We start from the raw sequence: 26,846 nt of genomic DNA, 5'->3' as shown, positions 1-26,846 counted from the left end.
TCTGCATATCCATAGAGCAACTAGAGTGAGTGCATACAGAAACAGGCAGTTGTGCTCGGTGGAAGAAAGAGGGATGCTGTTCAGTCAAGACTAGGCAGCAGTGTTCTCCTAAGAAAGACTTGTATCTGCTCTTAAGTTCCTAATTACCAATTTAGTACTGTCAAGCACAGGACACAAAAGGAATCTTAACATGACAGGGAAGGAAGGGAAAAGAAACATAAAGAACACTAAAAAGGTATAGAGCCATAATTGAAACTAAACCAAACAATCGTGAAGAACTCGAAGAATTCCTTAGATGGATTCATTGGAAGGTTGTTTTCAATTGTGTACCCGCTCCGGGCCGGGGTTTCATGGGATATGTGATGTGGATTGGTGAGTTTTTAACTCACCCAGACAAATACCGTGCCCCGATGCCAGGTGGAGGGAATAACTAGAGATTGTGAGGGCTATTTAACACGCCTTTTAGTGCCTACTCACCTTTGGTTGTTCATGAAGGAGGTTTATGCGAGAACGTGTTGTTTCACAGTAATTTAGACCTTAGCTTTACAATTGTGTGGTTTAGTTTCAATTATGGCTGGATACCTATTTAGCGTTGTTTATATTTCTTTTCCCTTCCTTCCCTGCCACGCACAGCTATTTTTCTACGGTAAAATCTCCACCTTAAAATGCAGGTACATGTATCTTTATTGCTCTCAGTGGGATGATGATTGTTAAATAAGGGAGAATCAGTGTTACTTATATATCCTTGTTTTCATCTGACCTATCATGTACAGTTATTTTGCTATGGTGATAATATCACCTCAAACGGAAGTTATATGTTTTTGCACTTAGTAGGGTAAGGATCATTGAATACGAGATGACCACTTCTGCTGATTTACTGTATTCATTTTCGTTGTAGTTATATTTCCAGTTGCCTTCACTTGCTTTTCCACATTATGGATTATGCTGGTTCACCTGCACGAATCTGAAAATTCTGGGGCCTCATTTATGAAAGGTGACGCATCGCTGCGTGAAAACAGCGATGCGTCACTTTTCACTGCGCTCTCCCTGCGACATGATTGATGCGTCATATTTATAATATGACGCATCATGTCGCAAGGAGTTACAGATACGTCAGTATTTCTGACGTATCTGTAAGCGCAAAAGTGACGCATTGCTGGAGTGTGTCACAAAAGTGACGCAACTCCAGCAATCCTTCCTTTCACATGGGGAAAGCCCCATGTGAAAGGGCTTGCGTCAGTCTCACGCCTGCTGTGAGGCAGGCGCAAGATTTTGACGCAACAGCGTCCTAAAAGTGACGCAGTGAAATCTCATAGATTTCACTGCGTCACTATTACGAGGCTTTTTACGGGTGAACGCCCCCTCTGCATACATTATACTTGACGCAGGTATAATGTAGCGCAGGGGTTTACAAAGTGACGCATCTGCTTAGATGCGTCACTTTGTAAATAGTGCGCATCAGGAGGCATGTTTTACGCCGCCGATGCGTCACAAAAAGTGACGCATCGGAAGCGCAAAACTCACACAAGGCCTCATAAATGAGGCCCCGGGTAAGGAGAGAATCGTGAACATTTCTAGTACTGTCTTACTATAAATATAGAGTTTGTGATATATGGATGGAATACCTGTAACTGTGTTGATGTACTATATAAATTGGCACACTTTTAGGGCAGATTTTCAATTAAAATGTAATATCTAAACATGGATGTGGATTAGGAGACGACTTGTGGTTATCATAGACTAACTATCGGGTCTTTGTCAATTTCTTTTATAAGGTTAGGACAGTACTGCTATTAATTTGATGAGGATTTTCATGCAGTATTTGGATATTATGCATTTGAAATTGGAATATAAGAGGCCGTATACACCTTTTTGAATATCATTTACTTTACAGAACCTGACTGATTTGGGAGTGTGTATTTTTCCCTTTATTTAATTCTTTACTGTGGACTTTGGTAAGCTTGAACCTATTATCCTTTTTCTTTTGCTTCATACGTCATTTCCTTTGGGAACTTTCACTTCGGGGATTTGTTTATGGTGTATAGTACATGCTCACTTGTGTCCGTTGTAACAATGAATGGTGGTTAATCATTCTCTCTACACCTTGACCTTTGACGTTCCACCTTATAGATTGCAATGTACTGTAGACAGTATCTACTAACCTTGTTATTTGCTGCTTCTCTACTTTTTGATTTTAACTTTAGATTTTTGTGATGTACGACTCTTTTTCTCCTCCTTTCTTTCCTCTTGTTTTTAGGTTGAGCCTTAGCAGCGCATCTGCTGCTCTGCGAGGCATGCTGTATTCAGGTATAGACAAAGCTCCTCCCACCCTCGGCCCACATTTTTCATTGGATTGTGTCATTGTTATTTGTACATGTTGGCATCTGATTTGTAGATAGGCTTATTAGTCTCTCCTTAGTATCTCTCTGTCTTTTGTTGTTACCTTCCATGAGGACTGGCCCTTTTACATTTGTCCTAACTCAGGAGCTTTCATTAGAAGTTCTGCAAACTATTTATTTAATTAATGTACACAGCACTCACGGGATGCCAGCTATAGTAATGGCCTCCACTTCCTAACATACTTTTCATTTGCTTTTCTTGTTCTTTTGCAGTTCCCCACGCTACTTTAAAAAATATAAGTGTTACTTTTAGTTTATTTACAGTGGCAAATGCGAGGGTATGCAGAGCTTGCCAAACTTGTTGCCACCCAATCGTGTTTTATAAACTCAGCAAGGCGCTACAACTTTTAAATGCTCTCCATTCCTCCCCCGCTGCGCGGATGCCCACATAGGGGCACTGTCTTAATTAAAGAAATCTGCTTGTGGTTTTTCCCGCCCGATCAAACATCAACAGTGCGGGACAGTGATGCTGACTGTCTGTGATGGCCTCAAATATAGCCCCGGCTATCTCCACCATCTTGTGTGCGGTGGAATGGAGCAAACTAATAGGGAAAAAATGAGAAGAGTTCAGCTTGTATAACATGTTTTACAGTGTGACGTTTTCAACTTAAACGCCATATCGTACAATACACTGCTGGCCCTACGTTCTAACCTGCAACATTTATTACTGAAGGAGTTCCTTTCCACAGTGTTTTAGTTTGAGTCCTTTTTCTCGCTCTCAGGGGCGGTGGTGACACCCCTAGAGCATGTGCGCAATCCATAGACCGTTGTTACTCAGCAAGTGTGCTCCTCTGCTGACTCCCAGCATGGCACATTGGCTGTCCTGTGGACGAACAGCTTACTTTTCTGAGACCCCTGATCCTGTCTCCTACCATGGCGGACACCCCACTTCTCCAGCGAATGTTTTTAGACGCACTAGCCGGGACCTACTTGTGTGCTTTCAGGCCGGTCTACATGCTAGTCCCTTGTGAGTTGCACGTACAAATTGGCTACGCACTAGATAATTAATTGAAAGGGCAGGTAACAGACTAATATCCCTAATCGATGTGGAGGCAAAGCTTTTTTCTTCTTGCATATTGTCTCTACTACGACAATGGATAATAGATCACAATATAATACCCAACTTTCAAACCGGTTTTAGGGAAGGCATGGGCTGCTTAACCAATCTGTCAGCCCTGTCCTTACTAATCGAAGGAGCAAGGAAAAAGAAGATCGGTCTAATAGCCTTCTATATAGACCTGAAATCCGCCTTCGATCGAGTTCCCAGAAAACGACTATGGGAAAAACTGGATCTCATGGGTCTCCCACCGGCACTAACGGAAACATTAATGGCTTTATATAGCAGAACATGGGCCAAGATAAAATTGGGTGATGGAAGAAGAATATCTGCTGAACAAAAAATAACTAATGGCCTTAAACAAGGCTGTGTGCTCTCCCCAAGCCTTTCAATATATATCTGGCCGATTTGAAAGACCATCTCAAGAATGTTAATGGACACTCGCCCAAACTGGCCAATGAAAGCATCCAGTGCCTCCAATATGCGGATGACATTGTAGTTTTAAGCCAAACCCCAATAGGCCTACAAAGAGTAATATCGGAACTAACTGACTATTTCGAGAGAGAAGGTTTGGAAATAAACATCAAAAAAACAAAGGTGGTGAGATTGACGGGCACCAGTGGAAAATCCTTCAATTGGCAAACAAAAGGAAAACCCATTGAGGAAACAACTGCTTATAAATATCTGGGGGTTACAATAAGTAAAAACATGTCCCTCATAGATCATAAAAGAACAATTTCCGTAAAGGCCCAAGCACTGAGCTTTGCTTACAAGGTTTTGCAAAAGAAATTGCAATGTCCATCATATGACCACCTGTTAAAAGTAATGACAGCCCAAGTCTTACCATCCCTCTCATATGGACTGGAAATATGGCATGGGAAAGAAGCATTCAATTTTACTTAAACCAATTTTTAATATGCTACAGATCCGTACCTGCAGGCAAGCTGTGACCAGCTGGATGGGAGCAGGTTCAAACATTTTGATATGCCGCGGGGTAAAGTTTATGAATTCTGTGGAGACCAAGCTTCAAAAAGCAGAATCAGACCTTCGATAATGACTGGGTTAGTTTGTAAATGAAAAAACGAGAAAAGACATTTTTAACTAAAGGAACTTTTAGTTGTTTGTTACTTTTAAATTGTTTTTGGATATGTATACTTTATGGTTGTGAAATACCAAAGAAAGTAATTTTTTTTTTTTTTTTTAGTTTATTTTTTTGATAACCTTGCAAAAAAAAAATTGAAAGGGCATGGACTGTGTAAAGTAGACAGTTATAAGAAGATGAGAGGGCAAGGTATTCCATTGCCCAGTTGATGTTATATACACTTTATTGTAGCAAATCTGTACATAATCCAACCAAGAAATGATTATTTTAGGATGATTGGTGTCACACCCGTTCATGGAATTTGTAGAGGGTGACTGTGTGAGTGCAAAAGAAGTGGTGGAACCCTTGAATGGAGGGAAAGAACCCAGGAGCAAAAGGCAAGAGGAAGACTAACTAGATTAGGACAAGCATTTGTAATGCAATAGGTCTCATATTTGCGAGAGTTTACGCTATTGGCATTGTTAATCTGTTTTGAAAACCAACACATGAATAAAAGGAATTGTTATTTACAATGCCAATAGCTCAAATTCTCGCAAATGTGAGACCAATGACATTGCATATGCTAGTTTCTCTAGCCCTGAAGAAGTGGAGACAAGATTCCACCAAACAAGTGTTGGCTACTTCAGTAATATAATGGCTACTGGTTACTTCAGTGCATCATATTTGATTTGTAACTAAATTAACAACGAAGGGAGGTAGAGAAAAGAGATAGGATTCCTTCTCCACGGGCACTGATAAATAAACAAGGAGAATCCTACTGCCAGTGTGCACCACAGTGATGGGGAGCACTCAGTGTAGTGTAAAATACCCCTCACACACCAACAGGCCCCTTGGTGTCATGCTTCATCATCGGGGTCTTCGCACCCCGCTAAGGGGATGCGGCACGCTACGACCTGCGACTACGTGGGAGCGTTGACAAGTAGTGACTATGTGTGGTGTGTGTTGAGTGCACGTGAGGGGATTAATGTGAGTGGAGGGTGTGGTGAGAAATTAAAAAGTACCTGGCTAGTGGGTGTAGTGAAAAAAACTTTATTCCATACCCCTAGCTGGTGCTGTTAAAAAGTGTGCAAAAGGCGAGGTTCAGAGTCTTAATTAGGGACTAGACCTCTGGTGTGCGTCGACATGTTTCGGAACTGGTGTTCCTTCTTCAGGACGGGGCACAACTTCCCAACCCTACTCACGTATTTCTATTCAAAGGTGTAATTCTACTTATTAAAAAGTGAAAAAGATTACACGGAGGCTATCAATGTGCCTACAGCGGTATCTTAGGGTTCATGCAGTTGCATGCCCTGAAAAAAAGGAAAAATTCACCTTTAGTTTGGTTGTCAGACAAAGGCTTGGGTTTTGTCCCAACTCAAAAACCAGATATCTTCAAACTCAATAAAGAGTTACAGGACTTTTTTAGGAAACTAAAACTACAGGCTTTCTTCAAAGACAAACCCTTACCGGAAGACAAAACAGACACAGGATTGAAGTTAAAATCTACCTTCACCCCCCCGGATTCTACAATTCCCGTGGAAATCCTAACTTTTGAAAAGGCAGTAACTACGGAGGTTAACCAACTTAATACAAAAGGGAACAACGTCTTCTACAACACCAGTGGTGATGAACAACAAGCCCTCAGAGAACTGTCAACCAACAACGAGCTCGTTATTAAACCAGCAGACAAAGGGGGAGCAATAGTATTACAAACCTTGGAGGCATATGACAAGGAGTGCCTACGTTTGCTATCTGACGAACGAAACTACAAAGTGTTGGAAAGAGACCCAACGGAAGGACTTCGGATTCGGATCGGCGGCATGGTAGAGGAAGGCCTAGCCCATGATTGGCTTAGCAAAAAGGAAGCGGATTTCCTTCAACAGCCAACGCCAAAAATACCGTACTTCTACTGTATCCCAAAGATACACAAAAACATCGAAAGTCCACCGGGCAGACCAATTGTTTCCGGGATCGGATCAATTCTGGAGCCCTTGTCAAAATTCTCTGACGCTTTCCTTAGACCAATGGTACAATCCACGAATACGTATTTGAAAGACACCAAAGCGGTATTACAGCTACTGGAACAAAAGGAATTTGATCCATCCACACAGCTCCTGCTCAGCCTCGATGTGGAGAGCTTATATATGAGCTTGCCACATGAAGAGACACTACAGATCATAGAGGAAGTCCTCTACAGTAATGCATGGAAATACCAGACACCAAGAAATCTAGTACTAGAATGCATCGCTATGGCTCTGAAAGACAATTTTTTCAGATACAAGGATACCCTATACCTACAGACCCATGGAACAAGCATGGGTAGCACCTTCGCCCCAAGTCTAGCTGGACTATACGTCCACCACTTGGAACAGTATAAGATCTTACATGAAGACAATCCGTACCGTGCCCAGATTGACACCTGGAAACGGTACATAGATGATATTTTCATCATATGGAATGGGGATACTAGTAGTGCCACCAGCTTCGTGACCTGGCTCAACAATCAAAATGAGTACCTAAAATTCACTAGTACTGTCTCCAACACATCAATGATCTTCCTGGATTTGAATATATACACGGAGGAAGGAAGACTGAAAAGTACCACTCACTTCAAACCCACCTCCAGGAACTGCTTGTTACGATACGACAGCTTCCATCCCAGACACCTAAGGGAGAACCTACCGTATGGTCAGTTCCTGCGACTACGAAGAAATTGCACGGAACTGCACCAATTCAACAAACAAGCTAAAGATTTAAAAACAAAACTGATACAGAGACATTACCCTGCTAAAACCATTGAAAAAGCAATGAAGCGTGCAAGGAACAACCACAGGGAGGCACTTCTAGAAGACAATCCTAAAGACAAGGAATCTAACAAAAGACCAATCTGCGTAACGACATATACATCCATATCAAACCAGGTATCAAAAGTCATAAACAAACACTGGGGAATACTGAACTGTGGAGACCTGGTTTTCGAAAAACCAATGCTTGCACACCGCAGGGGCAAAAACATCAAGGACATGCTGGTACATACCAGACCACGACCAAATACCACAGGAAGACAGAATGTAACTGGGGTTCAAGGTCATTTCCCCTGCGGTGACTGCAGTTGCTGTCATCAAACCCAAAAAAGTAAAACCCTAACTTTTAGGAATGGCACATCATGGGAACAGCGCCAGTTCTCTAACTGTAACACGAAGAACGTGGTATACATGATAACTTGCCCATGTAGTCTGGAATATATAGGGATGACTACCCGTCCTGTCAAAGTAAGGATAGGCGAACACAAAAGCAACATACGTTGTAAAAAAAGTACCACCAAGATGGCGTCACATTTTTTGGAATTTCAGCACTGCATTAACGATTTACGCTGGACGGTCATCGAGCGTCTACCATCTGACGCAGGCCTGTTCCAGAAAGAACAACGGTGGGTGTTTCGCTTGGGAACACATGTCACAGGACTTAATGATGACATTCCGTGGAGCCAACTTACTGGACCGTAATTCAACATTTTCCCACCCAAATTGGATGTAGGTCAAGAGGAATAAGAACCAACTTGATCCTGATGTTGTCTGTTGCTCTGGGTATGGTTTAAAGAATCATGGCAAGAAAGACGCACATTAATGGACCAACCCGGTATCAATATTAATATTCCTTGGCACATGGCCCTTTTTCATGCCTATTTTTTTCATTCAATATTTGTCTGTCATGACACTCATAACAAGGCAATTTCCATCCGGATACACCGCATGAGATGAGTGCCAACGACACATCGGCACGTGTGCAGTTGACTAGAACACAAGGGCTAAAAACAATGCAACACGCATGCGCGCGCCTCTTAAAAAACAAAGGATGACCGGTAAAAACAGTTTCCCGATATAGTGCTAAACGAAAGCATTTACTCCTTTACCGCAGGACCAGTGTGATGCTCTCGCGCATGCGCTTGTTAACAAATAACCAAGGGTTCCATAGCTATTAGAAAACAGAGGATGACCGGTCGAAACATTTTCCCGATGTGGTGGAAAACGAATGCATTTCCGTAAGACCAGTGTAAAGCCTTCGCGCATGCGCTTGCTACCTAAAAACCAAGGGCTCCATAGCGCATGCGCATCCTTTTTCTGTAAGTCTTTCAACAACGAGGCTTGCGCAGTGGGGCGATGTCGGATACCAACTAGGGTCTGGTCATACAATTGGCAGGGCAGCGGACTCTCCTTATTTGGTCTTCTGAGAAACCCGGCAATAAACCAATAACGAAAGGACACATGCCCCATGGTGAACGCGCAAGGGACATGATAGGCGGGCATACGGATGTACCTTTTTAGGCTATCATCCGATTTCCACTAATTAGCGAATGAGAGACTGCCTGAATCCCCAATATATACCACCACTGTGCGTGCATTCGCATTTACGGCGGAGCAGCACAGGGTGGTAGAAGGAGGCCAATTTAGGCGGATTTTGTGAGTATACATATGGAACACAAGAACAGCTCTCTGATATCCAGATCTAGTGTGGAGTCCAACAGTGAGTAATAGGAGTCACAGTACTGAAACCACCTCTTTATCCTCACAGATTGTGGATCCACCTACCTACCCTGATGTTTCTGGATATGCTCATGACGCAATTCACAACAGTGACAATGAGTATGTCCAAATGAAAAACAAATACAAAAAACCTTTTGTGTGTCTTTTATGTTGTGTGTTTTGTATGTCTCTCTTTCTTACAGGTCAATTTGACTGTTTGGGGCTCCAGGTGACTGCACCTGTCTGAGCCAGTCTTATCTGACAACCAAACTAAAGGTGAATTTTTCCTTTTTTTCAGGGCATGCAACTGCATGAACCAAAGATACCGCTGTAGGCACATTGATAGCCTCCGTGTAATCTTTTTCACTTTTTAATAAGTAGAATTACACCTTTGAATAGAAATACGCGAGTAGGGTTGGGAAGTTGTGCCCCGTCCTGAAGAAGGAACACCAGTTCCGAAACATGTCGACGCACACCAGAGGTCTAGTCCCTAATTAAGACTCTGAACCTCGCCTTTTGCACACTTTTTAACAGCACCAGCTAGGGGTATGGAATAAAGTTTTTTTCACTACACCCACTAGCCAGGTACTTTTTAATTTCTCACCACACCCTCCACTCACATTAATCCCCTCACGTGCACTCAACACACACCACACATAGTCACTACTTGTCAACGCTCCCACGTAGTCGCAGGTCGTAGCGTGCCGCATCCCCTTAGCGGGGTGCGAAGACCCCGATGATGAAGCATGACACCAAGGGGCCTGTTGGTGTGTGAGGGGTATTTTACACTACACTGAGTGTTCCCCATCACTGTGGTGCACACTGGCAGTAGGATTCTCCTTGTTTATTTATCATATTTGATTTGGCCATTTTGAGCATTCAACTGTGATAACTTGTTGGCAGACCTACTGCCTTCATTTATTGATTTCTATAAGTAAATGGACGTTTGACACAATGAAACTGAATTGATTATATGTATTAGCAACCAAATATAGAAATATCAGATCAACAATTTATCTCTGTGGTTTATATTTTCGTTGTTTTTCTACTTGAACTTCTCACTACTCTCCTTGTAATGTCATGATATATCATATAGACTGATGACTACCTTGCATTTTTGCATTTGAGGTATTCACTTTGTGTTTTTTATCTGTATTCATTCAGCTGAATCTGAAGAAAAGTGTCTTTAGATCTGAGTCAGGTTTCCTCCTGACCACTGATATCCTTGTTTCAACTATTTCTGTTTAAGCTATCCTTAGTTAATTTTGGAAACAATTACCCTTTTAAGTCACTGAATTTTGAAATTGCTAAATTTTACTTTTGCCCAAATCATTTCATTTATATATTTGATTGTGTGACTTAAATCTGTACTTTTCAGATCATTGTTTGGCCATCATCCAATCATCTGCTACTAACCAGATGCAAATACCACAAGCAATGTCTAGCTTGACATTCAATCAATCAATCAATCAATTAGTACATTTGTAGAGCGCTCTACTCACCCGCGAGGGTCTCAAGGCGCTGAGGGAGAGGGGGGGCCGCTACTGCTCGAATAGCCAGGTCTTGAGGTGTTTTCTGAAGGTGAGATGGTCCTGGGTCAGTCGTAGGTGAGCGGGGAGGGAGTTCCATGTCTTGGCGGCTAGGTAGGAGAATGATCGTCCTCCCGCAGTGGCTCTGTGGATCCGTGGGACGGTTGTGAGGGCGAGGCTGGCGGAGCAGAGTTTGCGGGTGGGAGAGTAGAACGAGAGGCGGTTGTTGAGGTATTCGGGTCCATGTTGTGAAGTGCTTTGTGTGCGTGGGTGAGGAGCCTGAATGTGATCTCTTGCTAAAGGGGAGCCCGTGCAGGTTTTTCAGGTGGGCCAATATGTGGCTGTGGCGAGGGACGTCGAGGATGAGTCGAGCGGAGGCGTTCTGTATTCGCTGAAGTTGTTTCTGAAGTTTGGCTGTGGTTCCTGCGTAGAGGGCGTTCGCATAGTCCAGTCGGCTGATGACGAGGGCCTGTGTGACCGTCTTTCTGGTTTCTGTGGGGATCCACCGGAAGATCTTTCGGAGCATGCGCAGGGTGTTGAAGCAGGAGGATGAGATGGCGTTGGCTTGTTTTGTCATCGTGAGCGAGGAGTCCAGGATGAATCCCAGGTTGCGTGCGTGGTCCGTGGGTGACGGTGCGGTGCCCAGCGCAGTGGGCCACCAGGAGTCGTCCCAGACGGATGGGGATTGTCCGAGGATGAGGACCTCCATTTTGTCTTAGTTCAGTTTCAGTTGGCTGAGCTTCATCCATTCTGCGACATCCTTCATTCCTTCTTGGAGGTTGGTTTTGGCGGTGGTTGGGTCTTTGGTGAGGGAGAGTATCAGCTGGGTGTCGTCGGCGTAGGAGATGATGTTGAGGTTGTGTTTGCGTGCGATGGTGGCGAGGGGGCTCATGTAGATATTGAAGAGGGTAAGGCTGAGCGAGGAACCTTGGGGTACGCCGCAGATGATCTTGGTGGCCGCGGAGCGGAACGGTGGGAGGCGGACTCTCTGGGTTCTGTTGGAGAGGAACGAGGTGATCCAGTCCAGTGCTTTTCCTTGGATCCCAGTGTTGTATAGGCGGGTTGTTAGGGTGCGGTGGCAGACGGTATCAAAGGCGGCTGAGAGGTCTAGGAGGATGAGGGCGGTTGTCTCCCCGCTGTCCATCAGGGTCCTGATGTCGTCGGTGGCTGAAATGAGGGCTGTCTCGGTGCTGTGGTTGGCTCGAAATTCGGACTGGTATGGGGCGAATGAGTTGTTTGCCTCGAGGAATGCAGTCAGCTGTTTGTTGAAGGTCTTCCCGATGACTTTAGCCGGGAAGGGAAGAAGAGAGATGGGGTGGAAGTTCTTGGGGTCCTTAGGGTCCGCTGTGGGTTTTTTCAGAAGGGCATTGATCTCTGCGTGCTTCCATCTCTCTGGGAAGGTGGCTGATGCGAAGGAGTTGTTTATGACGTTCCAGAGGTGGGGTGCGATGATGGCGTCTGCTTTGTTGTAGATGTGGTGGGGCATGGGTCGGAGGGAGAACCGGAGTGGATGTGTTCATGACGTGGATGGTGTCTTCTATGCTGATGGGGGTCCAGTCGCTTAGGGTGGTGGTGGGGGTCGTTGGTTTGACGTCCGGTGGCTGTGTCTGGGTGTCAAAGCTGTTGTGTATGTCTGCGATCTTGCGGTAGAAGAACGTGGCGAGGGAGTTGCAGAGGTCTTGTGATGGTGTGATGTCGTTGTTGCTGGCGTTCTGAAAAACCAAATCATTTTGTATCATCTTAAATCATTTCTATATAATTCACTAAGAGAAAATGCAATGAAAAAGGTAGCTTCTGCATAATATAAATTTGTTTTGAAGCATTCCATTGGCAACAACATGAGTGGTTAATTTGAGCCGGTGCACCCAACTGGCACTTATTTCTAGGCAACGGAATGCATACTTTTGAGCAATCACCTAGCTTCGCCCTTTTTGATTGTGTTCTATACCTGCTAAGTTTGGGCTAGTATGAAAGGTCCGACCACCGTAAACATTCAGTGCCTTTGACAGAGAATATCATAAACACTCTCAAAACCAATCAAAACTACATACGTTAGGAACATAAATGTAAACTCATTCAATTTCCCCCAACTTATAACAGAGTGACGTATATCAAATTTTTTAACAAAGAACAATTAAAAGAATTATTACACATCATGACATCTTACTATGTTCGGGGTCATTATCTACAAGATGTTAAAAATACACTTCGAAGGGTTGCACGACACTTCATGCATAAAAACAATAAACACCCCATCCATCTATAGCGGGGGAAATAAAAATACAGCACTCCAACACAAAATAATTAGGCCTGGGAATTAAATAAATAAATGAGATGAAATGTAGCCCATCTTGTTTTTATCTAGTGTCATATGAAGAGAACATTAAAAATAGGTAACTAAGTAACATGATTTCCACTGTGTGGTTCAATGGTAACCTGTTCCTATGCCTGATTGCTCCCGTTAAAAAACTTGCTACTTCAAAGCACACCATAGGCGATGCTAGCATTTGCAAATATGCCAGTGCCGGCCTGATTTGTTCAAAGTTACAGCCTCTGAGTAAAGGAATAATACATTTTTCTACGTATATTAAATGGGGGTTGTTCTGGTCCTGAAAGTTATCACATGGGCAAGGATCTAATGTTCCATCTTTAAAGTACCCTTTCGGAAACGCTAAGAGCCAGGGGACCATGTTATGCCTACATCTTATTTAAAGAAACAGGTGGTATGGTTTGTTTATATAGGATACATATGGTTGCAGCTGTCTGCCCAGGCTTAGTGTGCCGAAACTTCTCACCGTAGGTTTTGCCAATTCGTTCCCCTCTCTTAATGACATACATCTATCCAAAAACGTACGCTTAAAGTCCCTTATGGCTGATTTGCCCAATGCTGTGGGGCTCATAAACAGGTCAGGACACCCAAGGATTTCTTTCTGGGCCCTAATGTATCGAATCCACGGGATTTCTAGCACCTTATCTAAAGAGAGACAATCTTGGATGATCAGTTGGTTGAGATTTGGCATGGGTTGCACCCAGATTTTCAGCCAGCACAGTATAGGGGCAACCGCAATCTGGTCAGAAATAAAACCTGCTCCTAGCTCCTCATGTATGCTAAAAACTGGGGTGGAGGCTAGGACCGATAACAGTCGACGGAAAAAAGCATTTTTGGCCCCCTGAATTTCTCTGACATCTATATATCCCCAGACGTTGCTCCCATAAGTCACCATGGGGAGACACTTGGCGTTATAGATCTTCATGCGTGCCGGGAGTGGCTTAGATCCAATTCTTTTTTGCAAAGTCTAGGATAGCCCCCGAAGCTCTAACTAATACGTTCTTTTTGTGTGTGCGTTGCGTGGACCATGACCGCCTATCATCAAAGAGAACCCCGAGGTATTGAAATGCGGGGACTTTTACTAGTTCTAGATCCCTGCAATGGAATTTGATCTTCATTGCCCTCCTTGAACCTATGGACATAGCATTTTTAAAATTAGTAATCAAGTCCAGGGACTCCATAAAATCTATAAAACTATTTAAAAGTGTTTGCAGCCCCTTAGCCATCCTTGCCACCAACACCGCATCATCAGCATACAGTAGTGCTGGAATCATTTTAGTGCCAGCTCTAGGGATGTCTTTACAGCAAGAGATCAGAGCGTTCCCGTAACTTGTTAATATAGAGTGTAAACAGCAAGGGTGCCAAAATGCACCCCTGCTGGACCCCTCTTTTGACTTCCCAAGAATCAGTTAGACTACCATCTTCACTAAAGCGCACTGCTGCTGTTGTATTTTCATGGATGGCAGCCAAAAAAGATATCAGGTCAGCATCTAGCCCTAAATCTTGGAGGGTCGCCCAAAGTTTTGATCTATTGACAAGGTCGAAAGCTGAGGTTAGGTCCATAAAGGCCAGATGGAGGTCCCCATGTTTAGCGACTGTAAACTTCCCTATCACCGACTGGAGGTTTAGACATTGGCCCAGCGTACCTTTCCCTTGCCTGAAACCGTATTGAAGGTCAGAAAGTATGTTTGCTTGATCAAGCCACTCTGTAAGGCGTGCAAGGACCACTTTCCCCATAATTTTGGCCGCGGAGTCAAAAAGCGAAATGGGCCTATAACAGACCGGATCATCTCTAGCTCCCTTTTTGAAGATTGGTATAATTACCGCCTTGGCCCACGACAGGGGAAAACCGGACAGGGTGGCTGCATTAAAAACATGAGTTAAAATCTTAGCCCATAACTTAGGATCTGCTTTATAAAGATCGCCGGTACTCCGTCAGGACCCGGGGTTTTCCCCCCTGACGTTGATATAATCGCCTTAGTAACTTCATTCATTGTAAAAACTAAGGGATGTGAGACATGATCACTGCCTGCTGACCCTACAGGTGATGCAGTGATCACATTGCTATACACTTTCCCAAAGTGTTGAACCGACCTATAGGCAAGAACTAAACAATCATTACCCGAGTTTGGTGATTCATTGAACATCGGGGTATTAACAACGGACCAGAACTCAGATTTATTTGTCAGGACACTGGCCTGACTAAGTTCCTCCTACGCCAACTCGTTAGTTGTTTTTTCCGCCGTTTATATGGTCTCCTTGCATTCTAAACCCCTAAGACTACCCTGGGTTTTTGCTTGAGTTCCTGAATGAGTTGGCTATGGGTACTCATACAGGTTTCATCAAACCATTTTTTATGTTTTGGGGGCCTTAGTTTACGGGATTCAGTTAGGTTTGAGGCAACCTGCTTTGTGATTCAATGAAAGGTATCAAGGACTGGTAGTGGTCAGGAGTCCTGATCTGAACGAATCCCAAACTCCTGTGCGCAATCAGTAATTAGTGTGTCAATAAAGCTGTCAAGGGTAATCATCCCACCTTATTCTGCATGCTTGATCTATGGGTGCAAATCTAGCATTGGTAAGTTGCACCATAAACCTCTCTTTATTAACTGCCCGAATATTAAGGTCCAGTGTCAATGGGTTGTGGTCACTAAAACAATTAATTGTTGCACTTACTGTGCCTAGTGACGACAACAATGATGATAAGATTAAAATATAATCAATTATACTTTGTCGACTTTGACCAATGTATTTGGGTACAGGAAGTATCCTAGCCGACTGTGCAGGGCGGATCAAGTTATGGGTTGATAATAAACTTTCTAAGAAGGTCCCGGAGGGGGTATGTTCAAAATGAGTTAACCCATAGGGACCATACTCCTCTTCCAATCTTACTAGATAATTGGTTGGGCAAACATGAATATTAAAATCACCCAGGACTAATATATTTTAAAGAGTTGTAGAGCTGTCAGCATAATTAACCAAAAAGGCAGTAAAAGCTCTTAAATGCTCTAGCTCATCGCTTCTGGTGAACAAATTATAAAAATTTACCACTAGAAGAGTTGGCAGATTCTTCCCTATCAATTCAACTGCCAAAATAGTAGGGGAACATGTATCTAACAACTTTGCTTTATATAACAATTTGAGGTTAATCAACAACAATAGCCCCCCCAGCTCTCCCCCTACAGGATAGTATAGCACATTTACAAAAGGATATGAATCCATCCAGAAAATAGGTTTAGTTAGCCTTCCATGTTTCCTGTAGTGCTATAATATTGTGAGTCGCAAAGAAAAGTTCCTAATTGGCGCCACCCCTTTTGGTCCTTAGGCCGGAAATATTCCATGATAAAAGTTTCATACTACCGCCATCAGCTAATGCCCGGGCGGAGCTAGGGTTTACAATACCAGATGGAGGGAACTGGCAGTTCAAAGGGGTAGGTATAATCGAGATCGGTGAGCTGGCCATAGGGGCATGTGTTTCGTCCTCTATCAAATCATCCAGATTGTCTAAAACCACTGATGATATGTTACTAACGGGTAGTCAGTCTTGGGTATCTAATCCAGAGAGTGCTTGGAACCTATTTGAAACAGGGATAGGGGGAGCTATCTCCTTCAATGTTCTCAATAGTGGCTTATAGAAATATCCCAGAGGCAAAGCCCAGATGGAGTTGGAAAATATGGGGCACGGGGCCTGTGCCCTTAAAATCATCTGGACAATCGAGGGATTTCGGAAATTGACAATCACACAATCCCCCTCAATATTCTTTAGTGACTGTCCCGCCCACCCGACTCTACGTACCATAATGATGTTATTACTTATAGGTACCCTAAAGCCTTTATGTCTGGATAACCAATCTACGGTTTTATTACGCAGTTGGGGTGGCAGATCTAAAACATCCCCCAAGGGCTTGGTGTTCACAGCATTCAGCATAGTGGGACCATCTTTATGGTGATTACTGGGTTGCGTAATGGATTTGGCCTGTTCAATAGGTAATGATCTCAAGGGGCCCAAGGCATGGGTGGGTTCTGTCCGTGTAGGTAAAAAGAATTCGCCAGACCACTTGTCCCCTGGCCTTCCGTAGACAATTGTATGATGTCCCCTCCTGAACCAGATGGCAAAGATAATGACAGTGACGTGACAGGGCATGCATTACCAGTAAGCTTTTTTACTACCCCATGGGCCACATCCCTATTAGGAACCCCCACAAAACCAATGGCCTCTGATAGGGATGGCACCGCGGGTACTTTAGGTCCCCACCGGGCAGCACAGTGACACCCGCATGCCTCCAGATTATATCGAATATTGCTTAGTTTTAGACAATGAGACAATTTTTCTTCAATCACCCCTAGTTTGCTTAAGAAAGGCGCTAGGAGAGCAGAAATTAGAGTCTCCAAGCATTTCCAATGATCAGGGTCGCCTCCATGCTCCACCGAGGTGGGGGGATCAGGGTTTGGGATAATGGGCGTGCCACCATTGGATTTCAGGGAGTGATTCTCGCATGTCGCTAAAGCTTGATGTTTAAGCTTAGGTTTGGCCTTATTTCTCATTGCCATACCGCCTCTTGTGCATTTTGCCGGCGGTTTCCCGTTCCCTCCCTCACTATTAGCTCCTAACCTAGGCTTAGAGGAACAACCACGCTTTCCCTTCCCTAACAGTTCTTTTAGATCTGGTGGCGGGATCGCCTTGGGCTGCCCGAGACGTGATTGAAGTGTGAACTTGGGATAGGACAGGGGATACAGGCAAGTCTAACTTCTCCTCAATATAAGTCACCTCCTGATCACTAGGAACACTCAACTTTGTCCTTTGGGTGAGTCCTGCAGTCCCTAAGTTGTCCGTCTCCATAGCCCCGGATTTAGAGGATAGGCCATCACTTGGTCTCCCAGCCGAGCTAGCATCTGATGCATCCAAACTTGGGAAGACCGTGACTTGCGGGGCACCCAGGGGCGATTTGACCAAAGTTATAGCCCCGAAAGATGATCTTTTTTAGCCTGCATACAACCCCAAAGAAAGCCTTTTTTCTGTAAGCTGTATTTCGTGAGTTAAAACTGATTCTGCCCTTGTTAAAAACGCATCAAGCGTTCCCACTACACCCCCCCAACCTCAGTCCAGTAACCTTACGTTTAGAGGTCATAGCCTAAAAGCAAAATTAACCTCAGAGTTAATCAAAGTCCAGGGCTCGGAGGGTCTTAGCACAGAAGAAAAGGGGGTGGCCCAGCCTCCTTTGGCCTCTGACGGGCTCAGACGGGCCCGCCCTTGGTCCGGGCTTCGTCCGGGCTGCATCCCGCACGCGTCCCGTGCTGCGGTGGGAGAGGCTGCACTATAAGTGTGTTGGCCCCACCTCCCCCTCACTCACGGCAGCTGCGGGCTGGTGCGATGCACTCTGGGAGTTGTGTCTCCCCAGAGTGCGTGTGGCAAGATAGGAGGCGCTGTAGAGGACGCCGTGGTTGCCGCTTAGCCCCTGGGATCCTTGTCTCACCAGGGGTTTAAGGAATGAGAAATGCGGTGTTGCGGGCCTTGCAGGCAGCAGAGAGAGCACAGGGCACAACAGATGTCAAGCAGGCAAGTAAAAAAATCACCCATAGCATAACTAGACCATCTGCTTGAACCAAGGACCACCAGAAGTGATTCCAAGGGCTAGTTGGCTGGCCTCTTGTGTGAGCTACAGGGACATTACTTGCTGCTAAGGCCTTAAACCCTGCTGCTTGTCTCTGCTGGAGTGCGTCCTAACCTCCAAGGCTGCCCCCAGGTCCTAAAGCCTTGGTATTGGTGTTGGTGGCTTTTATCCAAAAGCTGGATCTTAGAAAATGTTTCTACAAAAGCATCCTGAAGAAATGACAATAGACAGGGACTTGCCTGCCATCTGATCCGCCCAAGGTGCTTCTACCATCAGCTTGACTTTGCAATAGCTCCCACTACGTTCTTCTCCGCAACAGCAAATCCTGCTCAGTGGGGCCTCCCCGCAAAAGCATCCGACCCTTGTGAAACCAACTTTAGGTACCAACTGCTGCTTCATCCCGCTGGAGATTTTTGATTTCCAAAAGTTGTTTAAGTCTGAAGGTAGAAATCTTCACTGCGTTCGACGATGACCGGCTCCTAATCGACAATGACAACCTCGTTGACCTGGAATGCCAGCCTTTCCAACTTAGAGCTTTTTCCTGCCATTGTCACTGGTTTACCAATACTTTGTCCTGTGGCTCTCCAGTGATGACAACTGCTCTTAGGACACAGCCTTCTGCCTTGCCCAATGGAACTCTACCCTCTTCAAGATTTTTCTACAGAACTTTTTCTAAGCCCAAGGTAAGCTGAGACCTGGCCCTAACCCCTAGTCCATTGTGGTCAGTCTTAACTTTTGACTTTGACCCGGTCTCATGTGACTAGATACCCACGGTTGGCGCTTTGATCTTTTAGGCACTACACTTCCCTAAAAATGTTGAAGTTTCATAACTCTGACTCTACTGATTGGATAGAATTACTTAGGTGTCATTCTATTCATTAACATTTTCGCTATTTTTCTAAAAGGTTTGGGATTTTTATTGTGTCCATCTAATCTTTTACTTATTTTCACATTCACCCACTCAAACATCCAAACAACCCAACACATACAATTGCCAATCAATGCAAAAATATATTCACCTTCTGGCATTTCCACTTTCGACTGCATTATATTAATGCAAGTGTAGGTTTATGCTAATGTTTATGTCCATCTTTAACAAGACAAGGAGCGTACATGTTGCATGTGTGGATCAGGTATTAGCAAGCACCCTCCTGCTGTATCTCTCTCTCTGAGTGAGCCTGGGAAGACAATGTATGGGAATTAGTGTGCTGGCATGGTGCATGCAGAGTGCCTAATGCTATGTTAGCCAAAGGTTTTGATTAGAAAAGATGTAGCCACCAAAGATTTAGTTGGGTACCTTGAGTAGGAAAAAAAGGTTGCAGTGAGAGCCGAAAGACACGGTGTCATGCACATCTTAAGAATACATAGAATCTCTGCGTTTTGACTACATAAACTAAGGGACTGGTGTCTAGACTGATTCGGGACACCCCCAAAGGATATGTTAGTCTTTAGACCATCTAGTCACAGTGCCACCATAAGCCCCCTAACCTTACCAAGGAAAAAATAGTTTCTGGCAACTATCGAACATGACAACCCTTGATCCTTCAGGGATTGTGGAAACAGGACAGTACCTTTCGGTCATTCAATTATACTCACTAAGCATTAAGCATTTATTGAACCAGCAACATTCTAGTATAAAACATGTTTGCTGCGACAATCATTAGCCAGAGACAAATGTAAAAGATTACAAGCATCAACAGAGTAAAAAAAGGTAAGAAGTTTACCATGGTGCTAAAACAGTGAATATATGTAGGCATATAAACATGACAGTAATCAAGCATACTCCTAAGATGCAAGAAACAGGAAAGAGCCAACCCCATTACCTGATGGGAGAGAATGAAAGGCCCTGTATTGGTCTTGAGTTGGAAAACCCGCAAGGGATGTCAGACCACTGTGTGCTGGATCTTCTGTGTCAGCGTGGAAGCATCTCCTCCCCTATCTAGTGAAGGTATAGTCCTGGGTTCCTAACACAATCAATATGTTGTGACTATGATTATGTAAATGAGCCTAAACCTATACTAGAAATTATGCAAAGTAGTTATTTCGCCCTAGAATGAACATGACCATGACTTTCATACATGTATGAAATCTGTGATATATTATGTACGTCATATGCATATGCAAGGGACTTTACAAAAAATTCTCATGCATAGAAAATGAGCCTAGTTTCAAGGAAACAGACCAACATTTATTCAGCGCATAACTAGGTAAAAGGTCAGTGCTAGAACCGTTATGCAGAGCGAGATAGGTCAAATGTAGGAGAAACATTGTTTAGCTCCTTAGGCCTAGATTGGTGTTAGACCTGACATCATTGGCATGAGTCTCTCCTCCATTTTTTCTGTTTGCCTCCTCTGTTTACGATGTTTTTGCTGGTATATTGCTTTGGGCACTGTGCCACTGCTGATCAGTGCCACAGTGCAAGTGCTCCCTATGTGAAATTGCTGTATTGATTGAATTCCATGTTTGGCTTATTTGGTTTACTGTCAGTCCCTAGTAGAGTGCACCAGGAGTGCCAGGGCTTGTAAATACAAATGCTGCTAGTGGGCCTGCAGCACATGTTGTGCCACCCACAAGAGCGGCCTAGTAAAAGTATGTCTGAAGGTCTACCATTGCTAGACCACGTGCAGTCTGACTGTCACAAGGACTGCGCAAGTACACCTACTTGCCAGTCCCTAAACCTTCCCTTAACTTCATGTTAGTCACCCCTATGGTAGGCCCAAGGGCAGGGTGCATTGTAAGCATAAGGTAGGACAAGCCTGACAAGGTTGGCATGTCCTAATAGTGAATTACAGCCATATTCGTTTTTCACTATTGTAAGGTAACCTGCTCTCCATCAGTTAGAATGGGCTGCCAGGATTATTAATGCTATAATCCTAGCGGGCTCGGGGAGCATGGTGCAATGTCGAGTTTGGTATCCCTGAACTCAGGGTTTAATAACGCATCCGTTTGTGTGGATGGTTTTTGGACTCTGTGTTTAAAAATAGCACTTTTAGAAAGTAGCTATTTTCTTGTCTAACTGTCTACCGGTCTCTGCTGGTTCTGGTGTGCGTGTGACAGGAGCTGGGTGGCTCCAGAGGTCTGAATGAGTCAGTGTGGGATGAGTGGGGCATTTGCATTGAGAGTAGGGGAAGAGTAGCTCCTGATAGCCTGCCCTGCCTGATACAATGCTGGCTCCGCCCCCCTGCCAGGCGACTGATGACTCTGTGCCTGCCAGGGACTTTCCTGGCCCCACCTCCTGCCGGGCAACTGATGGCCCTGCCCCTGCCAGTAACAATGCTGCCTCCGCTCCTGCTGGGCGGCTGAGGACTCTGCCCTGCACAGTGAATAGGCCAGGTGCTTAGGCCTGGCAACACCCACAACAAACCCAAGATGGGGGGAAATTCCCCTGCATGGACAAAGGGATCAAAGCCAAAAAGGGGTATAAGAGAAAGACCCCTGAACCAAGAATTTAGGTCACTTCTGACAAGGAAACCTGAACCAAGGACAAGAAGCCTGCTGATCTAAGGACTGCCTACCCCTTCTGCCAGAGTGCTGTTTGTTGGGGGAATCCTGCAGATGCTTCTTTATTTTTGCCAAGGAACCAGGAGAGAGGAACTGAGTGTGTACTCTCAAACTTGCAAAGAAAATCTCCAAGGGCTGGAAGAAGTGCCAGCCTCCTGTTGAAGTCACAGGGTCAAAGGACTTCATTTATTTGCTAAAAGTGCTTGTTGCTGGAACCTGAAATCCAGCACCTCTGAAGAATCCAGCAATCTCGACGCCGACGGACGTCGCCGAATCCAGCTCGACATCGTGAGTAACTGCTCCAGTGTCCCGCACCTTCGACGCCGGCCGCCGGGCCCGATCGACGCCAGTAGCGTCGCCAGTGAGTAGCAAGTTCGGCTCCAGCTCCAAGTGACCCTGTGTCGACGCCGCCGCTGATCGCATCGACGCCGAGCCCTCTCGACGCCGTGAGCGCTGCTCACTCTTGCAACATCGACATCGACGACGCCGTATCCTGCTTCATCCCGTGAGCGCTGCTCCCGCCTGACTTCGGTCGACGCCGCTGCAGATCGCCCCGACTCCGAGGCCCGATCGACGCCGAAGACGCGACGCCGGACATCTCGGCGCCGCTGATCATTGAGTGCTTCACTTTTCCAAGGTACTGTGTTGTTGGGGTCTGTGCGACTCCGGGCTCGACGTAGCGCTCCTCGCGGTCGACGCCGAACCTTTGGATTAACTTTGCCTCAACGTCGTGTGACTCCCGTGTGGGTTACATTGTTGCCAAGAACTGTGTTTTAGAGAAGAAGAGTTGCTTTTGATACTAAAGACTTTTTGTGCTAAGAAAAAACCGTACTTGAACTATTATTTTTCCTTCCAAAAGTATTTATTAAGATTGTGGTATATTTTTGTCGTTATTTGGTCTTGTGCTAAGCCTTATATAAAAATCCTTATTTTTATAATACTACTGTGTCGTGTCCATTTGTAGTGTATTCACTTTATTACTGTATGTGGTCATAAATGCTTAACACACTGCCTCTGAGATAAGCCTGTCTGCTTTGCCAAGCTACCAAGGGGGTGAGCAGGGGTTATCTAAGTGTGTGATCCCCTTGCCCTGACTAGAAAAGGTGTGTCCCTATTTGTCAGAAGTGTATACCTCTGCCAACTAGAGACAGCCGCTTCTAACAATTGGGTATACCTAACACCAGCTTCTGATCCGAAGGTCGATACGATCAACTAATGCTAAAATATGCCTGTTAAAAGCATACAAAAATCATAATAAAACCTATGTCTAAAAACATCTAAAAACATGGTATATGTAAAAACAATGTTATTAAAATTAAAAAAGCTCTACAAGTCCACTAAAGAGTCAATATATGGTTAGACTAACTGAGCACATCAAAATCCACGGTGCTCAGTGAGAGCACAAAAAATAAAACAAAGCGATGTTTCACATTCCGATTTGTGTTGTTTTGGAAAATGGGCAGAATTGTTCCCATCACCCCGAGAGCCAAATGTTTAAATGTACTGTGTTGGAGATAGAATGTTGCTTGCATTCGCAGACAACAGTCCTTGTAACACCTCTTGTATCAGGCCAGTGGAGCAAAGATGATTTTCTTCAGTTCCCACAGGAGCCACTGAGGAAACACTAGATACCAGTGATCCTGTTGAAGAGCCATTGCCTGTTGCGAAGGGAGCTGAGGCATCCCGTGGGGGCTCTATGAATGCTGTCATCAAATGTAAATACGCTGAGGACACTAATGCACTTGGGCCTTTAAGGGGTCCAGTAGTATGTCTATGCCCGGCGGCGCAAATATGGAAGAGTCAGACATATAGCTGACATGCATTCTTATCCGCAAAATAGGCAGCGGAGCTCAGGCAAGATGCCGTCAACTCAGACAGGTCTGAACGATAGGAACCAATGCTCCCGTAGCTCCAGAACACAAAGTGTGCCCAAATGGAGTACAATGCGTTTACGGCAATGTCACACCAGCAGTGCCTTTTCCATATCTAGATGAACTGGGCCATCCATTGCGTGGCAGAAAAATTAAAACCAGGATTCCCACTACAAGTAGTAGGACCAGCGGTAGCACTCCAAAAACACTTCCCAATACAGAGTGTATAAATGCTGGAACGACTCCGATGATTGTCTGAAATGTGCTCAATAGTGCAGAACCTATGCTTTTAAATAGGTGCTGAATCCCCCTCGTATCAGACATTCTAAAGATAGGATGAACCATTTACCCGAAATGGAGTGGGAAGTTCGTACAGACTAATGCCTGTATCACTCATGAAGACCTTGCAACCTGGAGATCAAAAGTCTCTTGAGCTGAAGTTAAGGCCACATCTTTCTGAAAAAGCATGGCTTTCAGTCTGATCAGAGAATCAAACGGTATAAAGGAAACATTCAATAAAGACCATAGCCTTGCCTCCCTAACTGTGTCAGTCGGTGGAAACAATACTTGCATACAAGTTACCCTGGAACTTACTGTAACTAGATATGCAATGCCTGGTACCATCCCACGAGCTTTGTGCAGGTCCGTTGGGAGACTGAATTAGGGTGGCCTTTAACGCAAAAAGAATGGGAGCGCGTCTTTTACCGGGCACACCACACGGCTTCCAACTCTGGGGGCGCGGAATCTGCCTATGAAGTCACTTATTAGTACTATACCCCAGCGCGCATCAAATCATGGGATGGAGCTAAGTTAGACCTCTGCTGGCGGGGGTGTGGTCTTACTAGCGCCTTGGTACATATACTGTGGCACTGCCCAAAACTAGTGCGGTATTGGGCAACTGTTCTCAATGACCTTGACACTGCATTTCAGATTACATTCCCACGAGCACCTGAACACACGTTATTGGGACTCCCCCATTCTGAATCCTTCCCTTTATTGTCGCTGAGGGGTAAGCAGATAGCCCTAGCATTGCTTGCGGCGAGGCAGGTTTTACTGGCGCTCTGGGGATCCTCGACAACCCCAGACCCTCGAGATTGGATTCAGAGGCTTTGGCACCTCTTAGCGATGGAGCGCCTCTCGCTCAGCATTGATGGGAATGGCTCGGAATATGGAAAATATGGGCCCCATTCTTGCAACTCCTTACCAAAGACATGAGGGAAATTACGTGCCCGAAATACCTGCAAATCCTACAACTCATTCCTCTGGAACCACCAGGGACCACCAAAACTTAATCTGACAGATACTAGCCTGGGACCAGCTGTTAGAGAGAGGTAGAACTGGTGGTTAAGAACTGATGCGGAGAAGGGTGAGAGTGGGGGGGCTAAGGGGGAGGGGGGTTTAGTTGTTTGTCTATTACTTTGTTTCTTTGTTCTATAAAAGTGGCATCTTCTCCAGGTGCCTTATCTTTGCGTGGTGGTCTGAATGTTATCGCAGGTCTCCCGCTGGGATAGACCTAAACGCTGTGTATTGATCATAAGATTACGCCCTTCCGGCGTCTTGATGTAGGCAGCTAAGCTGTGTATAATGGTTTTCTTTTACCACGCAATAAAACATGACTGATTCTAAACTGCAGCAGTCAGGTTACCATGTTAGACCTGAAGCTATGCACCTCTGCGTTGCACTTGCGGATGGCACAATAAGGGCTGCCTTCCATAGGTAACATTGAACTTTCCATGCAATGTTTGCAGTGTCTACATCATATACTATGGCCTTATAAGACAGTTAAATATGCCAATCAGGGATTAGTCGATTGCTACATGTTTTAGAGGTCAGAGCACATACACTGGATAGCAGTTTTCGAGTGTAGAGAATGTAAAAACTAGACACAAAATTCAGCAAAAAATAGGCGTGACCATGCAAAAATAAGCATTTTTACACAAGTGGCAATAAACATAATTAATAAACAGTATATTAAAAAGAATTGTAACACAGTAACAGTGGTGCAAAATTCAGAATTATTTTGCAAGAAAGGATGGAGTCTAGCTAAGCTGTATTAGCACAAAAAGCTTGTGCAAGTTTCTAAGGCAGCCTCCAACCTGCATATATCAGCTGAAAAACATAAGTGTTGTTCTTAATGAAGAAGGCCATTGTCTATCTCTGCACAGAAGTTATGGCATCCTAGCAAAAGGAAGGGACTTGGATAGCTCTGTAATGTCAGCCAGTGGCCTTCACGAAGAGTGTTTACAGTCTACAGCTTCTGCTTGCTTGATCTTGTCTTGGAAGTCAAAGATTTACGCTCTGGGGAAATTTACAAGCCCCTTGCGACACATCTGCACCACCATTTCATCACTTCTGTGACGCAGCGGTGGCGTAAACCATGCACCACGTTGCAACTTATTTACAATATGACGCATCTAGGCTGATGCGTCACGTTGTAAAGCACTGCACCATATGAAACCTGCGTCTGGTTTCATGTAGGCGTTCCGTCGCAGGGTGGGCATTCCGTTGCAGGAAAGCCTTGTAAAAGTGAAGCAGTGAAATCTACAAGATTTCACTGAGTCAGTTTTAAAAACGCCTTTGCGTCAAACCCTTACACGCCACGTTAAGTATGGGCAGCCCATGAGCATTGCTGTAGTTGCTCGCGCTGGTGACACGTCTCCAGCAATGGGCTGCCCTTACACCACAAGATGTGACACGCATCTGCCTATCCTTGTGCCATGGTGCGCCGCATTGCACAACCCTGCTGATTTGCAGAGATGCGCCATTCCTCATGAATATGTCCTTCTGCCTTCTACATGATTGTACCAAGCTGAAGAACACTTTTATCATTATTTAGAAAAGGGGAAGTCTCACACTGAATTATGTAAAATGCAAGAATAAACATATTCTTGTTGCATCTTCACTTAAATCAAAAGGCATTATAAATCATGTGTATGCATATAAGA

General features: G+C 44.7%; 1 protein-coding gene across 4 annotated transcripts in view; it reads right to left on the bottom strand.

The window, feature by feature from the left end:
• Positions 1 to 26,846, bottom strand: part of LOC144809415 (sodium- and chloride-dependent GABA transporter 2-like) — a 944,332-nt gene that overhangs the window by 389,839 nt on the left and 527,647 nt on the right. The window lies entirely within an intron of this gene.

This window comes from Lissotriton helveticus, chromosome 1_1 (assembly GCF_964261635.1).
Source record: "Lissotriton helveticus chromosome 1_1, aLisHel1.1, whole genome shotgun sequence".
NCBI lineage: Eukaryota > Metazoa > Chordata > Amphibia > Caudata > Salamandridae > Lissotriton > Lissotriton helveticus.
Note: the sequence above shows the minus strand (reverse complement) of the source record. Positions and strands in the feature narration are given on the sequence as shown.